Source organism: Pararge aegeria, chromosome 12 (genome assembly GCF_905163445.1).
Source record: "Pararge aegeria chromosome 12, ilParAegt1.1, whole genome shotgun sequence".
Lineage (NCBI taxonomy): Eukaryota > Metazoa > Arthropoda > Insecta > Lepidoptera > Nymphalidae > Pararge > Pararge aegeria.
This window is the reverse complement of record NC_053191.1, coordinates 13,381,495-13,392,610: the sequence shown is the minus strand read 5'-3', so window position 1 is coordinate 13,392,610 and position 11,116 is coordinate 13,381,495.

Below are 11,116 nucleotides of genomic sequence, written 5' to 3'. Positions count from 1 at the left end.
TATATAGTAGTAGTATATATAATTTACTATTTTTTTTTTATATATTAATAGCGGCCAAACGAGCAAGTGGGTCACTTGATGGTAAGTGATCACCGCCGCCCATAAACATCACCACAGGATCCACCGATGCGTTGCCGGCTTTTAAGGAATTTGTTTATCCGCCCCTTGAATAACCCTAGATTGTATTTTTGAGGAAACACATCAGATGGGAGATTGTTCCATAATTTGCAAGTGCGCGGTAGAAATGATCTGGTATTTCGAACAGTACAATAATACCAGGCATCCAGATGATGAGGGTGGGATTTATTTCTACGGCGTGAGGTGCGGTCACAGAATAGGGAAGGAGGTATCAACGCAAACAACTCTTCGGAACACTCTTCATTATAGAGTCGATAGAGCACACAAAGGGAGCTAACATCTCTTCGGTGCCCCAGGGACTCCAAACTGCAAGTCAATTTGGGATTGTCAACAAGTCGAACTGCCCGCTTTTGTATCCGATCAAATGGAAGGAGTTGGTAAAGAGGTGCCCCATACCAAAGATGCGAGCAGTACTCCATGTGAGGTCTTACTTGCGCTTTATAGAGCTGGAGTCTATGCTTTGACGCAAAGTAACGTTTTGCTCTGTTGAGCACACCAAGCTTTTTGGAAACTAATTTAGCTTTACCTTCCAAGTGAGCGCGGAATTGGACTTCGTTCGAGATGTTGACACCGAGGATCCCTATGCTATTGGATATAGTGAGGAGAGTGTTCTGGAACTGAGGTGCCGCGGTGAACGCGGTTTTTTTAACTGTAAACGCGCAGACTTGGGTCTTGGTGGGGTTAAACTGAACAATGTTTTGTGCACCCCATTCGGACGCTTTGTCCAAGAGACCCTCAATTTCAGACACAAGCTTACTTCTGCACTCTACCAGCTGAGAAGGAGAGAGCTGTGCAGGCCCTTTATAGAGAGAATCACCCGTGCTATCATCTGCATAACAATAGAAGCCATTGTTATTCAGTATGTCATTGATATGCAAAATAAACAGTGTGGGCGATAACACTGAACCCTGCGGAACGCCAGCATTAATGGGCTTAGGGTTAGAGCAAAAACCTTTCGACTGCGACTTTAATGCTGCGCTCATTAAGGAAGCTGGCTATCCAAACGCACAAATAAATATTATAATTAGGTACCTAAATATTACATAGTGGGACCTCATACTGTCTCGGGGAAAGCAGATGGTGACAAGGTCGACGAGTTGATAATTCGGCGTTATAAGTGTCACCGTGGTCCCTTAAATTGTCTCCGGGAAAGCGGTTGTTGACACACAATCGACGAGTCGATACTTCAGTGTACCTATACAACGTGTAAATGAAAAAAAAGCGAAATAATACTTTACAGGCTTTAAAGGTAGGTACATTATGTACTGTATCTGAGACTTATCTGTGAAACCGAAATCCTAATAGTTTTTAAAACAAACCACTGCCATAGTTTTATGTGAAACGAAATCAGATAAAGCTCCAACATCACTTGAAAAAGATTTTATGTGACTCCTGTCACTTAATAAGGTACGCGTCGCGTAACTATACGCGTGTCGGTCTTTTATCTTCAATAGGGTTGTCATAAGTAAACACAACACTTAGAATGCTTTGTATTCGTTAGTATGTAAAAATAAATGTCTCTTTTGATTCGATATTTTTTCAAGGTGATTCCTTATGAAATATACTTATGCATCCTTCAATATTATTTCGTAATTCGGTTTCACGTTGTATAAGTTTCAACGTGGTACCTGAAAATGTCTTGGGATAAGCCAGGGGGGTACGTACTTTAAATTCATCACTTGATCATGTTTTACAACAAATTACAACATATTTACAACTTCAAAATGTTTACCATTCTTTAAGTTCAAAGCTTAATTACATAACTGGTTTAATGTAAAAGTAGTTATTTGCTACAAAAATAAAACCTACGCATGTATATGTAAGGTGTAATACAATAATTAGTCTACGCTGGGTAGGTATTGCATAGTGTATAATAAAAGTAAAATTTTAGGTATTTATAGATAAAACCACTGTTTTTTTTTTTTATAAAATGGAACAGTTATAAAATTTGAAAAAAAAAACATTTGCAAATTGTAGGTAATCCAGACTCCATAATGTTTACATTATAAGACGTCTTTCTAAAATAGTTGTTCTATCTTACGTAGACCAATAAAAACATTATTTACAGACGTTGTCGTGCATGATGCGTACAATTCCTGTTTGTGTAAACTTTAATAGTTAGAGCTTTATGTGACGGAGCTCGTCCGGGGAAGTACTAGGTACAGCATTTTTGTATTAAAATAATCTCTTGTTGTGACTACAACCGGTTCAGAATGCAAATTCTGCTAAGCGGCAAAAAACTCGGCGTTTACTCTTTTTGAAGATCAACAGTTAGCAATATCTTGGTCTTGAGTGCAGAAGAAGTTGCAGCGGCAGAAACCCTTTAATGACTCAGAAATCATTATCATGAGCAAACATCTACTCGTATATAATAGCACGTGTATTAGATTTTATTGTAATCTAAAAATATTTCTTACTTTAAAATAATTGCTATTCATATAAGTTTAGGCGATCAATTCATATAAATTAAAAAGAACGTCTAAAAGGAAGGGATATGTTTTTTTTAATTAGAATTTAAACAGTACTAGACTATTGTTAGCTGTTGCCCATCTGGCTGATACCTACGCTACGCCATAAACATGTTGTGACGTCACTACAAGATTCATTAATATAGAATTGCTTTATAAGTACTATTTTGCTTTATATAATTCGTAGTAATACTTGTCTAAATATTTAATGTTTTCCAAATAGAATAATAACAATATATTTTGTGAAATAACTCACTGGAAACTAATGTCGTAAAATATTATTATTGGTTCGTTTTGTTGTCAATATTGTAAACGGTACCTGAGCCGTATAAAAGTAGCAGCATTAGGTAATGCTGCTACTTTTCTTAAGCATTCATTCTGTATCAAGTAATTGTAGGGGGAAACTCTGCTCGATTATATTATGTCAAATGTAATATTTGAAAACTAGAAAGATCGAAAGTAGTCAGTTAGTAAGATAGTTCCAAGTCCTATCCCCATGTTCTCCAACACTATGTACTCTCTCTAAGGCCGTAGCCAAGAATTATTTTCGGCGTAGATCATTGACCGCTATTATTACCACAATATACCTAATTCAGTGATGGGAATGCTGTATATCTGGGAAAATAGCTAACCCCCAAACCTCCCCCTATGAACTTAAGGTCGGATAGGTAAGGTAGTTTTTGAAAAATGTAGATATTAACATCACAAACTTTATTACATTTTAATCATAACCTGAAAATTATTTAGTCTATTGTTTTAAGAATAACTATAAAATAATAAAGTTATTGTTAATTACAGGAGGATATTTAAATACTACTCAATCCCCTTACTACAAATATAGTGTAGTGAATGATAAATTAACTAGCTGTACCCTGCCACACTTCGCTGTGCCACATTGTGATTGAATGGTTGAGAAAAATAGATAATAAGATGGAATCCTTGATGCGTATTATATATCATGCTAAAATTTCAGTTCGGTGCAGAACTTTGAGTTTTTGAAGCGTATAATATACAAACCAACATAACATTTTTATATATATAGATATGTCGAACAAATTAATTTTTATTGTGAATGAATATATATTAATTACACATTTGACATATATAATTAATATGTCAAATGAATTTAATGTGAATTGTAAAAGCAGCACAAATTAAAATTAAGAGAAAAGTAGTTTCTTATCTTTTCGATTATAGGTGCAAAAACGGAACGTATTTTGCAGAATGTAGGAGAGTACATCCTCGTTGGAGCCCGAGGCTTTAAATTCTAATTGAAAAATGGACCTTTTGAAGAAGAGTTTAAACTCAACCCATAAAAGCTCACAAACACTAGAATATCTTTACTACACATACCTACATACCACCATCTAATATTTCCTACTACGCTCCAATTGCCCTTAGAAACTGTTTAAATTACTTTAATCAGTAGGTAATCGAACCCGGATCTCTGGCTCGCGCGACAAACGTAAAACACTGCGTCAGATGACTAGAATTGTTATTTTCCATATTTTTCAAGACTTTTTATTAAATTATATCTGCAGCGAGCGGTTTCTATGAATTAATCAGATATGTGACGAGTTCTGACGTCACTACGTTAGGTTTTCCCGATAACACGCGAGACAACCCACGTACCTATAACTTGTTTCTCACGCATATTTCAATGAGGAACGTATGAACTTTTCGTAGATTGTCGCAAGAGGTGTAAGAAGTAGCCGCACGTATCTCATTACCATATGAACCTTGCATATACATCTCTTCATGTACCTAAGTCTGCAATCTGGCACGCTTGCTTATAATTTGCTTATAATACAGTCGTGCAGTCTCTACAGAGCTACTAACGCAGTTAATGGCTCAAGCTACTGGCATGAGCTACGCACCGAGCAGTCATCATGCACAAGTTTCCGGTGCAATTGTGAGTTACTGGGGATTTCTATCACCTGGATATTCCTACTTTCTGCTAGTTCTTCCTCGGTCGTTGATAGATAAGCTTTTTTACGGCATACCATGGAATTCTTCAGTCAAAATCCGATGCGGTCGATTCATTCTAAGTCTGAAATTGGCGTTGCGACTCACGTTGTTCTTACAGCGCTTGCGGCGTTTGAGGCAAAGCGCGAACAACTTAAGCATAAAAATAACCTGAACGGCGCAGCTTTAGCAGTCCTTATAACTTAAAACATAAGGTAGATTTTACACTTACTTTACAATGTTTCCAATACGTAAACACCATAGAAGCTTAAGTATGCGGTGACCGATATGGATGAAGACGCCTTCGGTTTCTACGCAGTAAAATTTTTCCTAGTAGACTTCCACTAGACCTGTTGCCTTAGTACAATATTGTTGACAGAATATTAAAATTCCGGAAATCACTACCTTTCTTTTCGCATGTTTTTCTGTGTAGGTTTTTATGTCAATGTCCTCTATGACTCCTGCCTATTGCTATCCCACTGCTGGGCAAAGGCCTCCGCTCATATAGTATGTTATCTGTATATTATAAGTATTTCTGTGTATTATATTCATAGCAATAATCATCAGCTGTCTTAGTACCCATAACACAAGCTACGCTTACTTTGGGGTTAGGTGGCGATGTGTGTACTGTCGTAATATATTTATTTTATTTATTTATTTATAGTATAGAGGTAATTGAAGTATTGACCTACCACACTTCTCCAATGCGCATTGACAGGTTTGACATCAAGTGTTAGGTGTTATATTTGACATCATGATAAAAAACGGATTAGTAATAGGTAATATCACGCCTTCCGAAATGATGTTGAAGGTAATAGAAATATCTAAGTGTTTTTTTTTTAAATAAGTAAGTATACATTATATTATAATACACTAGAAAAGCGATGATAGCCCTTTCCTAGTTCGGTCTCCGATACGCACCTCTTAACTTTACGGAGTTATTTGGTATAAGACTTATTTTTTTCCCGTGAACGTCGAGCAGTTCTTAGAGGCGTGAACGCTCAGCCAGCGTGGTGATAAATATAATTTTGCCAGAGGTATCATGAAGTGCCAGTTTATAGGATTGTAGTATAAGACTATAGTAAACAGTCTTTGTATACTTAGAACCTGAAAATGAAATAAATAAAAAATACTACACTTATTAATACTAAATTTGTGGTTTCGAAGACGTTTAAGATTTTATTTAGTTTTAAATAGTTTATTTTAGGTTATATTTATAAAACAATTATTTTAAAGAATAAATAAACATACCTATAATAATAATAATAAATATAATTACTTGTGTACCGTACCTACTATAATAATTTTAAACCAGTTTTTAATGCGTGATTATCGTAAAGTATATTTACGCATATTGTTTTCTACCCGATTACGGCAAAACAAAGTATAGTTTATGTGTGTAGGTGGTTGAATAAATCGGCTAGTAATTCATTATTATAGGAGTATTTTAGGATATCTCTAATATGAGTTCAAATAATGTCCTTATTTGAGAGAAAATACGCAAAGAAAAACTAGAATTTTATCGTGTCAATACAATTTGAACAGATTATCTCAGACTTGCTTAGAAATGTTATAAAAATAATGCACTACGACGCGACGATACAAACATACAGATAAACAGACAAACTTATAACACATCTATTTTTTTGATAGAAGCAGGCGTAATTTCGTGGATTTCCATGTTGACTTCACAATGAACAATTGTAAAGTGAAGATCTCCGGTGTCTAAGCGAAACTACGTGAGCTATGATAGCCCATGTTATAAAGATTGAAGAAATTATAAATTGCATTTTACAGATTCTCCTGCTTTTCGCGGAGTATGGCAAAGCAAGCTTCATGTTCATTGTACCTCTATTTCGCGTTTCAGATTTTGATTATAATATAAATAATAACATTTATTTTCTGTTATATTCAAATATTAACAATAATATTTACACATGTAATAACGCACTTCTTCGTTGTAGTCCAATACACGAAAGCACGCATTTTTATATATATATATATATACATATAATATATATATATATACATATAATATATATACTATTTATATATATATGTATACTTCGTATATTTCTTACGTAGTTTAGTAGTAGGCCGTAGTTTTAGGCCACACCCACACTCGTTTTTCTCGCACGTCCGAAGGGTGGCTGGTCGAAAATGCTTTAGCATTAAGTCCACAGTTTGTTTGCAGATCCGGCTCCGCAAACAAACTGCGTTTGCTTTCAAGCAACCTTGTCATTAAGAAATTCATCAACCTCGCTTTAATAAATTTGTTTTAACATATTCAATAAACTTATGCATTATTATTATTATTTTGGAATCATATGCGCAATGTAGATCTCCACCGAGATCTTGATCTTCCCACCATAGCCCAGTACATGAAATCATTATCAAAGACCTACTTTGAAAAAGCAGTCCGACACCCCAACCCCCTAGTGGTCGAGGCGTCCACTTACACCCCCGTCCCCGACGTCGAGCTAAAGCGGCAACGTCCGAAGCATGTCCTTGACGACCCTGACGACAAAATAACAACCGACAACGTATCCCAACAACACACACACACGCAACAAACACAGCGTCTTCGCCGGCGAAGACGAGGGCCCCGATTCCTGACGTCATCCGGACGTGGATCCTTACCACGGTCACGGGGGCGTTCGGACTAAACAATGATTAGTCCAAAAGTCCACCAACAGTCAGATTAACGTCGAGCCGAGCCGAGGTCCGAGCCCTCGCAGGAGGCACCCTCGGTTTGACGTCTCCCACTCTCCCCCCGATGTCGTCGAGCCCTGGGGCTCTTCTCATGGCAAGCTTTCGCGCTCGCCCCACTACCCCCGGTGACGCCGTAGCAACCCCTCAGGTGGTTATCGGCAAGTGACCTTCCGAAAAATGTAAAAATGTAAATGATACACTTCAGTCCTACATGGACTTGAACGATGCAAAGATACCTCCCGGTGTCTTAGTCTTTCCACTTCACTTACCTTCTATCACTTCTGTTTACCTTTCGCAGATGATATGCAGATGACACTAATACTTATATGTATCTATTTCTTGTAAGTCGACTGTCTATATCAACCTTTTGTTTATATAGACTAATATGTTGACTTACATAATATTATATTATTATAAACATATAATGTATATAGCTATTTATTTATTCGCTTAGTCGAGAACTAACTTATAGTGGAATACAAAAAAAGGCTAAAAGGTCGTTTTATTAAAATAAATTAATTAAATTACGCAGTTACCAGGGTCTTAATATTGTTTAAACCAAAATCGCTTATGTTAAATATATCTGTCTAGGTACAATGAATACCTAATATGTTACTAAGTGATGGTTGTATTAATTATGTAAAACAAAGTGTTGCAATAGGTAAAGTGGGGTCAAAAATAATAGAAACACACAGCATAAAATTAAAAAAAATCCATACCTTGTAATAATATAGGTATGTATATGCAAAATTGTATCGGTTAGTTTGCGACAGACGATGCACCGAAAATACTGCGTGGTGCAAAAGGAAGTATATAATCTTTATCATCAGTAAATATATATCATTTTCATCCTGGATGTATATAGGCTACTTTTTATTTTATTTTTAGTGTTATTACAGAGTTTTTATTTTAATTACACAATCTCAATTTTGGCAAAGGCATCGAGTCTAAAGCCTTTTGCTAAAATATTTAAAAAAACCCCTAGCTTTCAATACAGTGTACATTATTCAACTAGTTAAGCCATCAGGTACGCATAGTGAAAACTGAAACATAGACCTTTTAGTATTTTATACCACGGATAAATAGTGCGATATAGTCTCACTTGATCGTTAAGTAATCCTATTTTGTACACGTAAATGTAGATAAAAAATAATTAATAATATTATAAAGAGCCCTCTAAAGGAGTTTTCACAAAACAACGACGGACAAACTGATATAAAAATATTACACTTGCCCCCCTAGACCAAAAGCTGGGTACGCCCATGTTAATAAGTCATTGATGCAATTTTACCTTTACTTACCTTTGTAAAGTCAAAGTCAAAGACAAAAATGTCTTTTTTCAAGTAGGCCCATAGGTGGCACTTTTGATGCGTACATTGCATGAGTATTACACGGCAGTGAGATGATGGCGATAACCATATTCGTAAACTTAAAACTAAAGCTACGTGGGTTCCAAACGCGTCCTAGTCTAAGGCCACAACAAACTTAGTCGGGTTTTTTTTTTGTTATCACCATCTCACATGTAATATAAGTAAACCACTACAACTAGCATTTCTCCTTTTTCTCCACCAATCCACGCATTTGGCCAGCAGCGTGGTGAACTACAGCCTAAACCCTTCTCATTGCAGGAGACTCGTGCCCCGTAGTAAGCTGTCAATGGGTCGATATTATTATGCTTTTTCTACTCTTAAGATATGTACATCATGACTCAATTGGTTATAAACTTCAAGCGTTAAACAGTTTTATTGTACCATTTTGAATTTCGATTTTTTTCATGGCGTAATAGTCAACCCCTTTCATTCCATACCCATAGAGGGGTGTTGAAAAAAACGGCGACCATCTTGGATTTACAATACTATATACACTCAATTGTATTGCTTAAAGGTGTATACCAAATTTTAGATCGATAGGATAAGGTATTGAAACAACAGTTATTTACAAGATTTGACTTCCGTTGAAGTAAAATCATTTTATTTAAAAGGCAAGTAAATACAATCTTTTATTAACAAAACGGTTTCACTATCTGTGAATTTGACGATCTCCCGGTACAGTCATACAAAAAAAGCACACCCCGGGAATCGAACTCAGGACTTCGTGATCCGTAGTCGAGCATGCTAACTACTACACAAGTTGAGAGGTTTAAAATAAATTAATCAGTAACTACAACAAAAACATTGATAGACTTTATTTTGTACAATAACATACTTAAAACTAATATTATTATATGACGTAGAAGAACAATGTTATCTAATATTAATTTTTATTTGGGATTTCACAAATCGAGCGGAAAAAAAATTATATGGCAACCGCTAATGAGATACCGCTATAGTACTTAAACATACAGCATTAAATTATGTTTGCGAAACATTAACCAAGCGGGCAAATAGAAATACTAAGTGGGCGACGGTAATATCCGAAGGGATAAATAAAGTGTTCCAAAAAGTGCTCGTTGGCCCCGTGCTACTACTAATATCTAGTTAGGTAAATATTCACTTTCAAGATTTGTATTCGCCACAGTACATTCGCTCACTTAGTATTTTAGTTAGCCATATTCAGTAATTTCAATAACTTTAATATACATTAATATTCGCTCCTTTCAATACTACCCCTATAATTTTAACTGTCTACATCATTACAATCTTATTGTTTATTCTTATATTCTATTGGGTCCGTACTAAGATAACGTAGTAAACACTACGTTACGTGTCCTTACTTTTTACTGTAAAGTATGTTTTAAAAATATAAAAAAACAAATGCGATAGAATAAATAAAAATAAACACAATCAAAATGAGATTTTCCTTATGTAGGTGTGTTTTTATTATTTTCATATCAATTTGAAAATAAATTTACACTAGAAATAACAAAAAGATTGTTTACATTAAAGGGCAATAAAGAAATAAATTACTGTAGCGCTGGATTTTATAGTAAGTAAGTGTTGCAATTAGAATCCCGAGTGTAGCGAGGAATTTAGGCTTTAATTTATTTAGCGTCCAAGCTATGACAATTTAGCACTTAAACCTATAATCTATATTCGCGGGTCGAGGGTGTAAAAGGGACACCATGATATGTTGAAGCGAAATGGCAATATTACAATTAACAGAATTTTCTTAATTCAAACCAACGCAAATTTCTTAAGGATGGGAAGTTTTATGAATGTAATGACTTACTTTAATCTAAGATAACTCTTACTCGTATGTGAAAAGTGTAAAGTACTGTTGCCCGCGATTTTTACAGTTTTTCCGCCTTTGTACTGCGGAATCCGTTTCTACATTTTCCAGGATGCAAGATAGCTCAACAATTGTGTATAGAATAAACAAATCGTTAAGGTTTCGTTTATTTAAACGGCTAAATTGATAAATCGCTAATTTACAGAAATTACCCCGTTTACCGTACACGATAAAAAGTCATTTGTATTTGTTATTTTTCACACCACTTGCTCGACAATGACTTATTACATAGCCTAGTATTGAAAGGCCAAGTATGTTAATAAATCCTATAGGCTAAGCGGGTAAGTAATTTTGTACTGGAGTCTCTAGGGGCCTTGATGATTTGAATAAGGAAGGAATATCGCGCACGGCGAATAAAATCTGTTTATTCTGATATTGCTATCTCACTCTAACGTAATATGGCGTCCCTTTCACTCACCGGAGCCTGTGAAGCGCGGACCATAGAGTAAAGATTGTAAAAAAATCCCACCAGAACTTAACTTTACTGTCAAGCGAAATGTGAAAGTAGAGTATTCAACTCAGGGTTAAAGCTACCTTTGATTTGGGGGCCCCTAAAACCCTCGCTATACTCGGGATTCTAGATGCAACAACCTCGCTGCGATTGG